Source organism: Aethalodelphis obliquidens, unplaced genomic scaffold (assembly GCF_003676395.1).
Source record: "Aethalodelphis obliquidens isolate GAN/ISIS:26980383/991018 unplaced genomic scaffold, ASM367639v1 scaffold9, whole genome shotgun sequence".
NCBI lineage: Eukaryota > Metazoa > Chordata > Mammalia > Artiodactyla > Delphinidae > Aethalodelphis > Aethalodelphis obliquidens.
In genome coordinates this window covers 40,357,305-40,374,526 of record NW_020837953.1, presented here as the reverse complement: position 1 = coordinate 40,374,526, position 17,222 = coordinate 40,357,305, and the positions used below count along the sequence as shown (strand labels likewise).

At 38.9% G+C, this 17,222-nt stretch overlaps 1 protein-coding gene across 1 annotated transcript in view; it reads right to left on the bottom strand.

Annotated features, from left to right (window-relative positions):
• Positions 1-17,222, bottom strand: part of FBXO42 (F-box protein 42) — a 98,560-nt gene that overhangs the window by 71,737 nt on the left and 9,601 nt on the right. The gene's annotated exons all lie outside the window — the stretch shown is intronic.

Here is a 17,222-nt window from a genome sequence, read left to right as displayed (position 1 = left end):
AGAGCCCACATGCCGCAGACCAACTAAGCCCACGCACAACTACTGAGCCTGCGCTCTAGAGCCCGCGCGCCACAGCTACTGAGCCCGCGCGCCTAGAGCCCATGCTCTGCAATAAGAGATGCCACCGCGATGAGAAGCCCGCGCACCACAACAAAGAGTAGCCCCCACTCGCCACAACTAGAGAAAAGCCTGTGCCCAGCAATGAAGACCCAATGCAGCCAAAAATAAAAATTAATTAACTAATTAATCATTTAAAAATCACTTAAAAAAAAAAGAAATGGCCGTTTCTACAATTGGGGCAGGAAATGTACAAGATGAGCCTGGAATATCTTCTTGTGCCCAAAAGCAAAGAGGCTATTAAAGACTAAAGCAGTCATGTCAAAAGGTCATAGGACCCAACTTGAAGGCACTCCCATGGGCCTAAGAGGAAACAATCTGAGCATAAGAAACACAAAAACCTAAGAAAACTATTGTGGAGTCAAATGTATCCAATATATAAAAACTTGTAAGTTCAAAATGATACCAAAGAAAATTTACCGGTCACTAGGAGAGGCTGCTAAAACATCATTAATAAAATGGAAAGAATCCAGTCCTCTTCCTGCCTTTCCTATACTAACCAACAGAGCAACCAAATAGCTAAAATGGGAAAGAACCTTGTGAGGAATTCTATTTAGACGAAGAAGGAATGACTGAATAAGAACATTATCATTTTGCAAACTCTAATAATTTATAATCAACAGAGGGTGCTAAAAGCATTATACAAAAGATTGATGGAAAACTAATAGATAGATCAGGCTGATATCTGAACCTAGAGCTCAATCTGTGAGACCAACAGAAATTACACCTCATGAGGAATACAATGGGAGTACGCAGAACTGCCTGTGAAGCCTTCTTGCTCTAAAATTTTAACTTAATCATGCCTTTAGATCAAGCTAAAAAAGAGAGTGATTGCCCAGGCCTTCTGCCTGAAGGCAATTTTTGGACCTAAATGAAGTGAGGAGGAACCAAAAGAGCCCATCAACTTCTCTGACTTGAGGAGACAGATAACAGAGTTCAGGGAGGCTGAGGAGGCTGGAACTTGTGAGGGCAGAATTCCAGAAAGGAAGGAAGCCATACAGAAAAAGAACTCCAGAAATGGTCAGTGACCTCTTGAATCTTTGCTTAGTATTGGGCAACACATACATAGTGAAACTCCACAAAGTCAGGCCAAGAATTACAAGAAAGTTGTAAGATGATCAATTCCCACAGCTCCCAAGCAGGAAGACATTCAAGTTCCATCAAGTCAGACTGGAGAGTTTCAGTGATCACCTAGGATATTCAGTGCAGACCCCAGAGAGTTCACCTTAATATAGAGCTAAACTGTCCCTAAATTGAGGACTACTGTAGATCCACCTTAGCAAGACTTAAAAACAGACCTCAAAAAGATGAAACTGATCAGCAGGCAACTTACCTGTCTGCCAAAACACTCTTTAAAGAAAGACAACAGGGCTTCCCTGGTGGCACAGTGGTTGAATGTCTGCCTGCCGATGCAGGGGACACGGGCTCGTGCCCCGGTCTGGGAGGATCTCAGGTGCCGCGGAGAGGTTGGGCCCGTAAGCCATGGCCGCTGGGCCTGCGCGTCCGGAGCCTGTGCTCCGCAACGGGAGAGGCCACAACAGTGAAAGGCCCGCGTACCGCAAAAAAAAAAAAAGAAAGACAACAAAGGCTTCCCTGAGCAGCCCCCGCTCGTCGCAACTAGAGAAAGCCCGCATGCAGCAACGAAGACCCAACGCAGCCAAAAATAAATAAATAAAATTAATTTATATATTAAAAAAAAGAAAGACAACAAAAGCCAGATACCCAAACCAAGACCCTGAAATGGCAGATGGAACTAGAAGACAAGGACATTAAAAGAGCTATAAAAAGTACACCACTATCATGCTCAAGGAATTAAAAAGAAACAACTATAATAGAGAGAGAGAGAAGACATTTAAAAGGAAAAAAACTTTCAGAGATGAAAAATACAATATACAACAAGAAAGTGTCACTGTAGGTAATTAACAGCAGATCAGAGCATGAAGAAGGAAAGAATCCATTGAAACTTAAGACACAGCAACACAAACTATCCAAAATGAAACACACAGAGAAAAAAAAGACTGAAAAAATTTAACACAGCTTCAGTAACTTTTGTGGTAGTAGCAGACAGTCTAACACGCATGTAATTAGAGTCCTGGTAGAAAAAAGGAGCCAGGTAAAGATTTTTTTTAAAAAGGTGAAAAATTTTCCAACTTTGATGAAAACTATAAACCCAGAGTTCCAAGAATCTAAACAAACCAGGTAGAATAAAAACACATACATAATGACAAAACCACACCAAAACACATCATAATCAAATTGCTGAAAACCACTGATAGGGAATGCCTGTCAGAAACTACAAAAGCCATAAGTCAATGGAATGACATTTTCAAAGTGCTGAAAGAAAAAGAAACCAACTTGGAATTCTATATACATGATAATATCCTAAAAGTAAAATAAAAATATTTTCAGACAAGCAAGGTAGAAAAAATATAACACTAGTACACCTGCATGACAAGAAATGTTAAAGGAAGTCCTTCAGATGGAAGGATGATATCAGCTAGAAATTTGGATATACATATACTAAGAAATGAAGAACACAGGAAATGATAGATATATGGGTAAATATAAGAGACTTCTTTTCTCACTTAAAAAATTTCCCTAAAAGGTACCTAACTGTTTAAAGCAAAAATACTGTATTGCGAGGTTTACAACACATAGAAATAAAATGACAACAATAGCACAAAGAATGGGGAAAAAAGAAAGTACAAGGTCTTACATGTGAAGAGGTATAACATCATACCCCTGTATAACAGACTGTAGACAAAAGTAAAATGCATATTGTAGACTGTGATAAGTTTAATATCTATATTGTAAACCCCAGAACCACACACGCACCCAGAAGAAGTACAGCTAATAAGCCAATAGTGGAGATAAAATGGAACACTAAAAAATACTCAATTACTTAATACAAGGTAGGAAAAGACAAAAAGGAACAAAGCACAGATGGTACAAAGAGAAAACAAATAGCAAGATGGCATCAATAGATAAAAACTCTAACTATATTGAAATAAACTAAGCATATGGTCTAAACACTCCAATCAAAAGATAGAGACTGGGCTTCACGGTGGTGCAGTGGTTGAGAATCCGCCTGCCGATGCAGGGGACACGGGTTCGTGCCCCGGTCCGGGAAGATCCCACATGCCGCGGAGTGGCTGGGCCTGTGAGCCATGGCCGCTGAGCCCATGCGTCCAGAGCCTGTGCTCCGCAACGGGAGAGGCCACAACAGTGAGAGGCCCGCGTACCAAAAAAAAAAAAAAAAAAAGACAGAGACTATCAGACTGGCTAAAAAAGTAAAGCCTAATACAAGCTGTCCACAAGAAATGTACTTTTTTGTTTTTTGGACACGCCGAGAGGCTTGCAGGATCTTAGTTCCCTGACCAGGGGGATTGAACCCGGGCCCTCAGCAGTGAAAGCGCCAAGTCCTAACCACTGGATGGCCAGGGAATTCCCTGAAATGCACCTTAAATATAAAGGTGGAGAGAGTCTAAATGTCAAAGGATGGGAAAGATATAAGGGAAATTTCAAGCGTTAGAAAGCTACAATGTCTATATTAACACTTGACACTGTAGACTTCAAAACAAGGAATATTACTAGGAAAAAAAAGAGAGACATTTCACAATGATAAAGGCGTCAATTCATGCAGAAGAAAAAGCAATCCTCAATGTGTACTCTCTCAATAAGAACTGCAAAATTCATGAACAAATCACCTCCAAGACCCCAAAATCAGTTAAAGATGAATATCTAGGTATTTATTAGTGACATAATAGGATATCTTGACTTGCTTTAAAATACTCCACCACCACCCTACCCAAAAGTGGGGAGATAAATAAGACAGTTAAAAATGTTGGTAATTTTTGAAGCTGAGTGATGAGTACACAGAGATTCACCGTATTATCCTCTGTATTTATGCATGTATTTGACATTTTCCATTATATAAAGTTAAAAAAGGAAGAAAGAAAAAGAGTTTACTGAACTAATTAAACTGCTACACTAATTAAAAGGATACTACTGGGAATTCCCTGGTGGTCCAGTGGTTAGGGCTCTGAGCTTCCACTTCAGGGGGCACGGGTTCCATCCCTAGTCGGGGAAGTTCCATATGCCACTCGGTATGGCCAGGAAAAAAAAAAAAAAAAAAAAAAGCAATATTTTAGAGTTTCTTTAAAAAGCCGTAGTTTCCTTATCTATAAAATGTGGGTAATAATAATACCTATCTCATAGAGGCTTTGTGAAAATTAAATGCTTTAACACACGTAAACTCTCGGAAAAGTGTAAGGCATATAGTAAATATTCCTTGCATTTTGTTTTACATTCTATTTGCAGAAGTTAATGGTTAAAGTATCAATATTAATAGAACATTTTAAACAAGCCAGTAGTGAAAATACATTTGTTTTACCATATATACCAATTTTATACCAGAAGACATGCTTATTAAAGTTTCCTTTGAGAAAAGCAGTTGTATATTCTGAAACAATAAATTGAACGAATCAATGTTTTTAATAAGCACAAAGATGTAAACATATTTAGCTTTACTTCAAGCTGGTTAGCAAAATAGTGTGCCCTATATTGTTACACAATGAGGCAAAAATTATTCAAAGAAAAATATGCAATTTACAATCCCTTATACCAGCAGTTCTAAGCCTAGCAAAGAAATTTCCACTGGAAAGCAGTACCACGTACTACAGGTCCAAAGGGAGATAAAATAGTCTTTCATGATCAGTTTCACTTGATTTGGGTTTCCAATGAGCATAATCCTTTAGTCAGAGAACATTGGAGATGTCTTTATACACACAAGGCATACACAGAGAAATAATACTATATATGTATATATTTTATACCTTTTTAATGACAAGTAATCATCCCATAATTACAAATCTCACGCTGTTATCCTTAAAATTTCCTGAAACTATTTTTCATCATGTAAAAAGTATCTATGTCTTGACTTCCGAATGATTTTATAATCTCTAGTTTCATTCTGATAGAAGAGTTTGTTACTGTTACTTTGTACAAATAATATTCCTATTCCTGCCTTCTGAGTGGAACAGAACACTGTATATAAATAAATATTTTCTTTCACATTTCAAATAATTTTCTAATTATGATCCTCTACAGAGAATTAGTATAGAAACTATATTTACTGATAAAGTAACTAAACCTATGCAATTTACTTATACTAATGCTCATCTGCTTATATTACACTAGTAGAGAAAAAAATATTCTTCTCTCTTATTTCCCTCCATAGTTGACTTCTAGACTAAAGTATTCCAATTTAGGAAGCCTAACAACTTTAAAGAAAACTTTTCTTTAAAATCAGCTTACCCACAAGTTGTTTATACCAATTTTTGTAAAATGCAGAAGTACTTAAGGGAAGCCTATGGTTATATTTCTAAGTATTTATTTTAATTTTATAGAGAAAAGGCTTCTTAACTAAAACAGCAGATTAGCATAATTAATTACCTTCGTTATTACTTCCTATTTACATAGTGTTATGGCCAGAACAAGAAGCTATCTGTAAACTTAAAAGAACTGAAGGAAAAAATTAATTTTCAGAATTCGAACAAAACAATTGCACCAAATTCTACAAATGTTTGCTGCCTACCAGAATCTAATTTAGAAAGAAATGCAAAATCTCACACATATATATAGGTGCAGGGGGTGAAATCACACACACATATATAGGTGCAGGGGGTAAGGAGGGAGGAGAAAGAGCATTGAAGATTTAGATGTTACACAAGAATTTTACTATTAATAACATTCACTTGCAGTGATACTGATATCAAATTTGTAATAACTGAGATGTAGTCATTTATATGCAGACATGGAATCATCAAGACTCTTCTATTTATTCTACTTCTATATTCTGAACTAAATTTGCAAAACTTTCCCAGTCAGAATAGACACTGGCAGTTTTGTACACTGCTGAGCCCCCTCTGCTGGTTTGGCAACAGTGGTTGTCCAAAAACTACTTGAAGTAATAATGGATACACTTTTTCATTAAATTAACTTAAAAAGGTAATATATTGAAATAAATATATTCATTAAATATACATTTCATAAAATACATACTTTCAGGACTTCCCTGGTGGCGCAGTGGTTAAGAATCCATCTGCCAATGCAGGGGACACTGGTTCGAGCCCTGGTCTGGGAAGATCCCACAGGCTGCGAAGCAACTAAGCCCATGCACCACAACTACTGAGCCTGTGCTCTGGAGCCCGCGAGCCACTACTGAAGCCCGCGCGCATAGAGCCTGTGCTCCGCAACAAGAGAAACCACCACAATGAGAAGCCCGCACACTGCAACGAAGAGTAGCCCCCGCTCGCCGCAACTAGAGAAAGCCCGCACGCAGCAACAAAGACCCAACGCAGCCAAAAATAAAATAAATTAATCTAAAAAAAACACATACTTTCAGTTTAAAGCAAGTTACATTACCTTTAGACCTCAAATGTAAGGGAAGTCGTTAGTAAAAAAAAAAAAGTTACATATGTTAGTACAAACGACATGCTCCACCAACTCACTTTTCACATTCACAAAAATTACTTTATAAAACAGAATGTAGGGCTTCCCTGGTGGCGCAGTGGTTGAGAGTCTGCCTGCCGATGGGGGTACACGGGTTCGTGCCCCGGTCCAGGAAGATCCCGCATGCCGCGGAGTGGCTGGGCCCGTGAGCCATGGCCGCTGAGCCTGCGCGTCCAGAGCCTGTGCTCCACAACGGGAGAGGCCACAGCTGTGAGAGGCCCGCGTACCGCAAAAAAAACCAGAATGTAATTTGTGCAATATTGCTCATTTTAAACTTAAAACTGACTGTCATTTATATTTACACTTGCATAACAATACATTCACTATATACTATAGTGTGAATACATGAATATATAGTAAAATATACAAACATGCATGGGAATGATAAATACCTAATTCATTATGGTTATTTTAGAGAGAGATAAAGACAATTGGGATTGGAAGGGGAATACATACGGTTTCAACTACTACCTGTGTCTTACATTTTCCTTAAAAAAAAAAAAAAAAATTCTGGGGCTTCCCTGGTGGCCCAGTGGTTAAGAATCCGCTTGCCAATGCAGGGGACACGGGTTTGAGCCCTGGTCCGGGAAGATACCACATGCCTTGGGGGAACTAAGCCCGTGAGCCACAACCCCTGAGTCTGCGCACCATACCTACTGAAGCCCGCACTCCTAGCACCCATGCTCTGTAACAAGAGAAGCCACCACAATAAGCCCGAGCACCGCAACAAAGAGTAGCCCCTGCTCGCGGCAACTAGAGAAAGTCTATGCACAGCAATGAAGACCCAACGTAGTCAAAAATAAATAAATAAAATAAAATTCTGAAGCAAATACGGGAAAAGGAAACTTGATAAAGCTAGTTGAAAGGTTAAAAAAATTTATTGCCCCAAAACTATTTTTCTGTATAATATGGTATAAAATATAAAACATTATAGTTCTTTTTTCAAAGAAACAAGGAAAATGAAGTATTTTTTAAAATTTTATTGAGGTATAGTTGATGTATAATATATAAGTTTCAGATGTACGACATAGTGATTCACACTTTTTAAAGGTTATACTCCATTTATAGTTATTATAAAATACTGCCTATATTTCCTGTACAATTTGCTGTACAATATATCCTTGTAGATTATTTATTTTATACATAGTAGTTTGTGCTGCTTAATCCCTTACCTCTATCTTGTCCCTTTCCCCTTCTCCCCTCTCTCCCCCCTGGTAACCACTAGGTTGTTCTCAATATGAGTCTGGTTTTTTGTTATATTTACTAGTTTGCTTTATTTTTTTAGATTCCACATATAAGTGATATACAGTATTTGTCTTTCTCTCTCTGACTTATTTCACTAAGCAGAATACCCTCCAAGTACATCCATGTTGTTACAAATGGCAACATTTCATTCCTTTTTATGGTTGAGTAGTATTCCATTGTGTATATATACCACATATGAAGTATCATTCTTGAATCAACCTACTAGGTACTTCAAATTAAATAAGTTAAATATTATAGTGAAATTAAATAAACAGAATCAATTTTCTATGTGGGAAAGATGAAAACTTGTTAGGAAAAAGGTTTGATTTAAAAAGCAGTAAGAATAAAGAAAGGTATTATTATTACGTAAAAAATGTGGGCCTTCCCTGGTGGCGCAGTGGTTAAGAATCCGCCTGTTAATTCAGGGGACACAGGTTCGATCCCTGGTCTGATAAGATCCCACATGCTGCAGAGCAACTAAGCCCATGTGCCACAGATACTGAGCCTGCACTCTAGAGCCCGTGAGCCACAACTACTGAAGCGTGTGCGCACTAGAGCCCATGAACCACAACTACTGAGCCCATGTGCCGCAACTACTGAAGCCCACATGCTCTAGGGCCCGCGTGACGCAACTACTGAGTCCATATGCTGCAACTACTGAAGCCCACGTGCCTAAAGCCCGTGCTCTGCAACAAGAGAAGCCACAGCAATGAGAAGCCCGCGCACCGCAACGAAGAGTAGCCCCCACTCGGCGCAACTAGAGAAAGCCTGCGCACAGCAACAAAGACCCAACGCAGCCAAAAATAAATAAATAAATTTTTAAAAAATTTTTTAAAAATGTGAATACACTTAATGCCGCTACACACTTAAAAACAGCTAAAATGGTTAATTTTATGTTATGTATATTTTACCACAATAAAAAAGAAGTATATTGTGAGCTAGGCCAATTTAGATTGAAGGAAGACCATATTTTATTTTACTTTATTATTTTTTTAATTAATTATTTATTTTTGGCTGCACTGGGTCTTCGTTGCTGCACGCAGGCTTTCTCTAGTTGTGGTGAGCAGAGGCTACTCTTAGTTGCAGCATGTGGTCTTCTCATTGTGGTGGCTTCTCCTGTTGCAGAGCATGGGCTCTAGGTGTGCACACCTCAGTAGTTGTGGCTCGCAGGCTCTAGAACACAGGCTCAGTAGCTGTGGCGCACAGGCTTTGTTGCTCCGTGGCTTGTGGGATCTTTCCCAACCAGGGATCGAACCCGTGTCCCCTACAATGGCAGGCGGATTCTTAACCACTGCGCCACCAGGGAAGTCCCGACAATACTTTATTTATAGGTAAAAACTAAGGACAAAAGTTCCAAGTGGGAATTTCTGCTGATGACAGCAGAAATCCAAAGCTGAAAGCACAGCTGACTGGCACACTAATGTAATTCTATCTCAATCAGTTATGGATCAAAAAATATAAAAAATGGCAAAGAGAAAAAAAGGAAACAAGATTACATTGTCATCACTCCCATGGACAAAACAAAAATAGCAAAACTTCAAATTCATTTTAAAGAAATTTCTGAAATTTTCCAACTTCATCTTAGCACTATTTTGATTCCTCAAATTCAGTTTACTTCTTGATGACTATATATGTTCCCCTTGGTGTCTACTATCTCTCTGTCCCCTCATTTTGAGGTTCCTTTCTCCTTTGATACCCCAAATGTTGAGGTAGACCCCAAAATTCCATTTTTGCCTTCTCTGCCCTTGCTACATTTTCTCCTTAGAGGATCACATGGTTTCAAATATGACTACTAAGAGAGCGACTTGCTAGACTGTGAGATCCTTGAGGATACAGACTGATGTGTCCATGTTCTATGCCTGGTATAAGACAAATTCAATGAAACATTTGTTCAAAAAAATGGATGGATGGACAGACGGATGGACAAATTAATCACTCCAAAATTCTAGGCCTGATATTCCTGAACTACCTCTCTGCATCTTCTTATTTTCAATTGCCTTCTAGACAGCTGACACCAAATTCCTATTGAACATTTTCCCAGCTACCCGCTTATCTTCCTTCCTTCCATTTACCTGACTCAAAACCTAGAAGTCCCTTTTATTTTTCCTTTTCTCTTTCCTCTCACATCTAATTAGTTGACAGATTTCTCTCATATTATCCCTTCCTTCCAATTACCTCACTGTTACTCTAAAGGCCAAAATCATCTCTTAACTAAACTACTGCAATGAAGAGAATAAGCTGGTTTTCCCACTGCTTACTCCTTCCTTCTCCAATCTATCCTTTATTTCGATTCAGGATTGATCTTCATGGTGCAAATCTAGATCGTTGAGTCCTCAGTGCCAATTCTTTAATATTCAAGGTCTTTAACGTTGCATTATTTTGTGTTTATTTTTATTGTAGTAAAATAAACATAAAACTTAACATTCTAATCATTTTAAAGTATACATTTCAATGGCATTATCCATCTCCAGAACTTTTTCATCATCCCAAATGGAAACTCCATACCCATTAAATACTACCTCCCGGGCTTCCCTGGTGGCACAGTGATTAAGAATCCACCTGCTAATGCAGGGGACACGGGTTCGAGCCCTGGTCCGGGAAGATCCCACATGCTGCGGAGCAACTAAGCCCATGAGCCACAACTACTGAGCCCGCGTGCCACAACTACTGAAGCCCACGCGCCTAGAGCCTGTGCTCCACAACGAGAAGCCACCACAATGAGAAGCCCGCGAACCGCAAGGAAGAGTAGCTCCCACTTGAGGCAACTGGAGAAAGCCCACGCGCAGCAACGAAGACCCAATGCAGCCAAAAATAAATAAAAAATTTTTTAAAAGACCCTATTTCCAAATAAAGTCACATTAAAAAAAAAAATACTGGGCTTCCCTGGTGGCACAGTGGTTGAGAGTCCGCCTGCCGATGCAGGGGACACGGGTTTGTGCCCCGGTCCGGGAGGATCCCACATGCCACGGAGCAGCTGGGCCCGTGAGCTGTGGCCGCTGAGCCTGCGCGTCCGGAGCCTGTGCTCCACAACGGGAGAGGCCACAACAGTGAGAGGCCCTCATACTGCAAAAAACAAAAACAAAAACAAAAACTAATTCCCCTCAGCTCCCGGTAACTACTATTCTATTCTGTCTCTATGAATTGGACTATTCTCTAGGTATCTCATGTAAGTGGAATCATAAAACATTTGTCCTTCTGTGTCTGGTTTATTTTACTTATTAACATAACATCTTCTAGCTTCATCCATGTTGTAGCATGTGTCAGAATTTCATTCCTTTTGAAGGCTGAATAATATTTCATTGTATGTATATACCACATGTTATTCCATTCCATCCCTTCATCAATTGATGGACATTTGCTGTTTTCACCTTTTGGCTACTATGAATATGTTACTATGAACACTGATATACAAATATCTGTTTCAGTTCTTGCTCTCAATTCTTTTGGATAGACACCTAGAAATGGAACTGCTAGATCATACGGTAACTCTTTAATCTTTCTTTTTTTAATTTTTGGCTGCGCTGGGTTTTTGTGGCTGCGCGCAGGCTTTCTCTAGTTGTGGCAAGCGGGGGCTACTCTTCGTTGCAGTGCGTGGTCTTCGTTGCAGAAGCATGGGGCTTCTCTTGTTGCAGAGCATGGGCTCTAGGCGCGCAGGCTTCAGTAGTTGTGGCTCGCGGGCTCTAGAACGCAGGCTCAGTAGTTGTGGTGCACGGGCCCAGCTGCTCCAAGGCATGTGGGATCTTCCCAGACCAACGTTCAAACCCGTGTCCCCTGCATTAGCAGGTGGACTGTTAACCGCTGCGCCACCAGGGAAGTCCCTTGTTTAATATTTTGAAGAACTGTCTTCCACAGCTGGTATATCATTTTAAAGTCAACACAATCTGGGTCTAAGCTCTCTTTCTGTGTATCTCTCCCTACCGCAGTCTAGTCCTCTATCATTCAGCCAAACTGAATCTCAGCAGAGCCTCTTCCTTCCTACCTCCAAAATCCTTTTTCCTTGCTGCTCTCTGTTTGGGAAGCAGTTGCCTAAGTGCAAATCTACCCATCCTTCGAGGCTAGCTCAAGCACCACCTACTGTGGAAAACATTCCCTGATTTCTCCAACTAGAAGGAATCTCTTTTTATGAATTCCCTTTATATTTCCCTCTCACTTTCTACCATATATAATAATCAGGTACACATCTTTCTCAGCAAGTATGTCTAATTCATATATATATACTGCCTTCAGCAACTAGCAAGTAGTAGACAATGGGTAAATGAATAGAATGGATCAATGACAAAGGAATAAAGATAAATTTTAAGATAAAAATAATTCAAAATTTCCGATCAAGTTGAGGACTGTCAAGGAAAACTAAACCATACCAGTTAAAATCTTTTTTAAAGTGTTATCTATCAACATTTTAAATGCACAGGCCAGATGACTCAGACATTCTAGTTCTAGAAATATGTCTGAAGTAAACCTTGGCACAACTGCAAAAAAGGTGTTCCATGCAGCACTGTTTTAACAGCAAATTTAAAAAATAAATAGAAACAAGCCAAGTGTCCATTCACAGGGGAGTAGACAAACATATTATGACACAACCATAATCTTAAGTAGCTGTTAAAAGGAGGTGGACAATACTCTACAACATATTACAAAATTTAAGAAGCCATTTCTGCCTAAAAATGCAGAAGTGAATTTTTTTGAATCCACAGAGAAAATTTCATTTCAAACTGTCAAAAGTAGTTATCTGTGGTAGTTTGTAAAAAAGGATTCACTTATGTGAATTGATTACAACAAACATCTATTATGTAATTTATAAAAATGTCTCCCAAATTTTCAGTAAATTCAACTTGGTTCTGATTTTTAAATGTAAAAATACATATTTAAAAGTAGAATAGGGGGGCTTCCCTGGTGGCGCAGTGGTTGGGAATCCACCTGCCAATGCAGGGGACACGGGTATGAGCCCTGGTTTGGGAGGATCCCACATGCTGCGGAGCAGCTAGGCCCATGCACCACAACTGCTGAGCCTGAGCTCTAGAGCCCGCGCACCTAGAGCCGGTGCTCCAAGACGAGAGACGCCACCACAATGAGAGGCCCGTGCACGGCAATGAAGAGTAGCCCCTGCTCACCGCAACTAAAAAGAAAGCCCACGCGCAGCAACAAGGACCCAACGCAGCCAAAAATAAAAATGAAAGAAAAAAAAGTAGAATAGGGACTTCCCTGGTGGTCCGGTGGTTAAGAATCCGCCTTCCAATGCAGGGGACATGAGTTCGATCCCTGGTCAGGGAACTAAGATCCCACATGCTGCAGGGCAACTAAGCCTGCGTGCCAAAACTACTGAGCCCACGCACCACAACTAGAGAGAAGCCTGTGCGCGGCAACAAACAGCCCACATGCTGCAACTAAGACCCAAAGCAGCCAAAAATAAATAAACAAATAAATAAAAATAAAAGTAGGCTATTCTACAGTGTAATTTTATTTTATTAAAATATTTATCTATCTATCTGGCTGTACCAGGTCTTAGCTGCAGCATGCGGGATCTTCACTGCCACATGCCAGATCATGCAGGATCTAGTTCCCTGACCAGGGATCAAACCCGGGCTCCCTGCATTGGCAGCCCAGAGTCTTTGCCACTGGACCACCAGGGAAGTCCCCTCTACAGTCTAATTTTAAAACAAAAGACACCCAGGAGAGTGTATAATATTCCTGCCAAAAATAAATGTAACAAAACTAGCAATTTTGTAATATTTAGAAACAAAGTGCACAGTGGTTTAGATATTACAGCTATGTATCTTTAAGTAGAGGAGAAAAAAACAAACTGTATAAATGGGTGTTTTCCAAAGAAAACTAAGCATTAAGGTTTTTGTTTTTAATTGAGGTATAGTTGATGTACAATATCATATAAGTTTCAGGTATACAACACAGTGATTCACAATTTTTAAAGGTTATTATAAAATATTAGCTATATTCTCTGTGTTATACAATATACCCTTGTAGCTTATATATTTTATACACAGTAGAATGTACTTCTTAATCCTCTACCCCTATCTTGACCCTTGCCCCTCCCCTCTCCCACTGGTAACCACTAATTTGTTCTCTATATCTATGAGTCTGTTTCTTTTTTGTTATATTCACTAGTTTGCTGTATTTTTTAGATTCCACATATAAGTGATATAACACAGTATTTGTCGTTCTCTGTCTGACTTATTTCACTAAGCATAATACCCTCCAAGTCCATCCACGTTGTCACAAATGGCAAAATTTCATTCGTTTTTACGGCTGAGTAGTATTACAGTGTGTGTGTGTACCACATCTTCTTTATCCACTCATCCACTGATGAACACTTAGGTTGCTTTCATATCCTGGCTGTCATAAATAATGCTGCTATGAATAGTGAGGTGCATATATCTTTTTGAATTAATGTTTCTGTTTTCTTTTTAAAAAATCAAGGTTTAATACTACAGCTAAAATTATTCAAAACTTGCCAGAATTTTTTTGCGCTCTACTACTTTAAAAAGAAAATCTATACAATAAATGGATACATCTCTAATACTGACCAGAAGAAGACAACAAAAAAATACACGAAGTATGATTCCATTTATGTAAAGTTGACAAACAGGCAAAACTAAACTACTGTTTAGATACACAGGTGATAAAACTATCAAGAAAAGCAAGGAAAGTATCATGAGACAAAACAGTAGTTACTTCTAAGACAGGAAATGGTTGTAATCAAAAAGGGCTACACTGGAAGTACCTCTGAGGCACTGGCAATATTCTATCACTTGACCTGGATGGCGGTTACACAGATGTTTGCTTATAATTATTCTTTACACTGCACATATTTTATGCACTCTTCTGAATTTCTCACTATAAAAAAATCTACCTAAACCTAACTTTTAATAGTATTTAATAATAATACGTAAACACTTCTGCAGGTGAACTTTTATTCTGAACACGTGCTCACATATTTGATCTAAAATAGCTTTAGCTAATAGCGCACAGCAAAACCAACCTGACAAAGGTAAAAAGAACAACGAAATCATTAGGAACTCAGACAAAAAGAAAATCTCTTAAGGTTCCAATGCTTCTCAAATTTTAATGAGCAACTCAAACTACAGATTCAGATTCAGTAGGCCTGGAGTGGGATCTGACATTCTGCACTCTAACCCTGGTGATGCCAACGTTGCCAGTCCATGGACTCTGAGTACCAACTTCTTAAGAAATCATTAAAAGGCAGCTGGTGTGAAGACTAGCTGAGAGGAAAGGGAATCAACAGGTATTAAGAGTTTGTGCCAAGCGCCTTATCTCACTTAACCCTACCTCAATTCTATAAGGGACATATTATCAGTTATGTTTTACAGATGAAGATTATGAGACCCAGATAAATTCATTTGCCCACAATTAACCAGCTCTGTAAAAAGAAAAGGAACCAGAACTGGAACCCAATATGTTCTGAAGTCTCTCGGAAGGAATTCACTAAATGTGAGCAAATGAGAAGCATCGTGAAAACAGTGTTTCAGGAAGCAGAATTCAAAGCACTCTACAATTGTACGGTATTCCCATCAAATCTCTCAATTTGCATATAGAACCAGCAACCTCACTGACACAAAAATACTCTGCAAAGAACATAGTACATTTTGACAAGATGCTGTAAGAGAATGGAAATTTTCATTTCTACTTATATTTCTGCTGGTGGTGGTCAGAGAAAAGGAATTCATGAAGGGTAAATAATGTCCTGACTACTCCCTATCCTCAGGAAACCTAAAGGACAATGGCATATGCACATGAAGTAAATCTTGTTTCACAAGCTTGATCATTAAAAAAAAAAAAAAAAATCACCTAGTAGGTACACTTCCTAGAGACTGTTTCAGAAAACAGGGACGGGCCCAGGAATCTTAATTTTTTTAACAAGCACCTGAACAGATTCAAGTTTAGAAAACCCTCAGTAGTACTTCTAAAACTTAACCTTACGTTCTCGTTTATAATTTTCCTACGCTTTACATACTTTACTGAGCAATAGGTTTAAAATATGGCTAATAAAACTCTCAGAAAAACATAAAATATTATAGCAGGAGATCTTAGAGATTATGGAGCAATTTAACCCTTATTCTACAAATGAGGAAACTGAAGTCCGAAAACTTAGGTGACTTCCTTAAGGTCATTTATTTAGTGGCAAAACAGAACCTGTTATCAGCTCAATGCTCTTTCTAACGCACATACCAAAATCTATTTTAAAGTAGGGTGGTTTTTTTTTTTTTGGCCACGCCACATGGCTTGTGGGATCTTAGTTCCCCAACCAGGGACTGAACCCAGGCCCTCGGCAGTGAAAGTGCCGAGTCCTAACTACTGGACCACAAGGGAATTCCCACCAAAATCTATTTTTAAAAGATCAGCAGTAAAGCATTACTTACTGATTACCATCAAAAAGTGACTAGTTGAACAAACCTGGCACATCCACACAATGAAGCTGTGAATATGATTAGGGATTACCTCTGTTCCAATAAGGCATAATCTCTAGGATATATTAAGTGAAAAGAAATGCTGAACAGTGTACATAATATGGCAATCTTTTGTGTAAGAACGGATAAAAAAGAATATATGTAGATATTTGTTTATTTTTGCAAAAAGAAACACTGTAAGGATAAACCAGAAACTAATAAAAATTAGGAAGAGGATGATCCAAGCACCAGCCATGTGGCGTATCTTGGCAATTCCCCCTCTTGGTCCCAGATCTGAAAGTGGCAGCAGTGCTTGAGGTCGTGGGTGACCCCCTCTCCATTATCTTTAAAAGGTTTGATAATACCATCTATCCCTTTTGTTCCCAACTCTTGAGGTAATAGTTTCGCCCCAGTTACTTTATTTATTTTTTAATATTTATTTATTTACTTGGTTGTGTTGGGTCTTAGTTGTAGCATGCAGGATCTTTGTTGCAGTGGGCAGAATCTTTAGTTGCAGCATGCAAACTCTTAGTTGTGCCATGCTTGTGGGATCTAGTTCCCTGACCAGGGATTGAACCTGGGCCCCCTGCATTGGGAGCACGGAATCTTAGCCACTGGACCACCAGGGAAGTTTCAATTTCACCCTAGTTATTAATCTCTAAGTCACCGTGCCCTACTCTTTTTTGCTCTCTCAGTCTTGCAACCTACATTAAATCTCCTATATTTGAACTATCTAGTATGTTTTCCATTTTCTTTACTAGATGTTGACAGAATGTTCTAAGGGTAAAAAAAGAATGACAAATAAATTTTAAATTTACCTCAGTAATTTTGTTGGTAACAACATGAAGACTATATATATATGTATATATATGTGTATATATATATGTGTGTGTATATATATATATATGTGTGTGTGTGTGTGTGTGT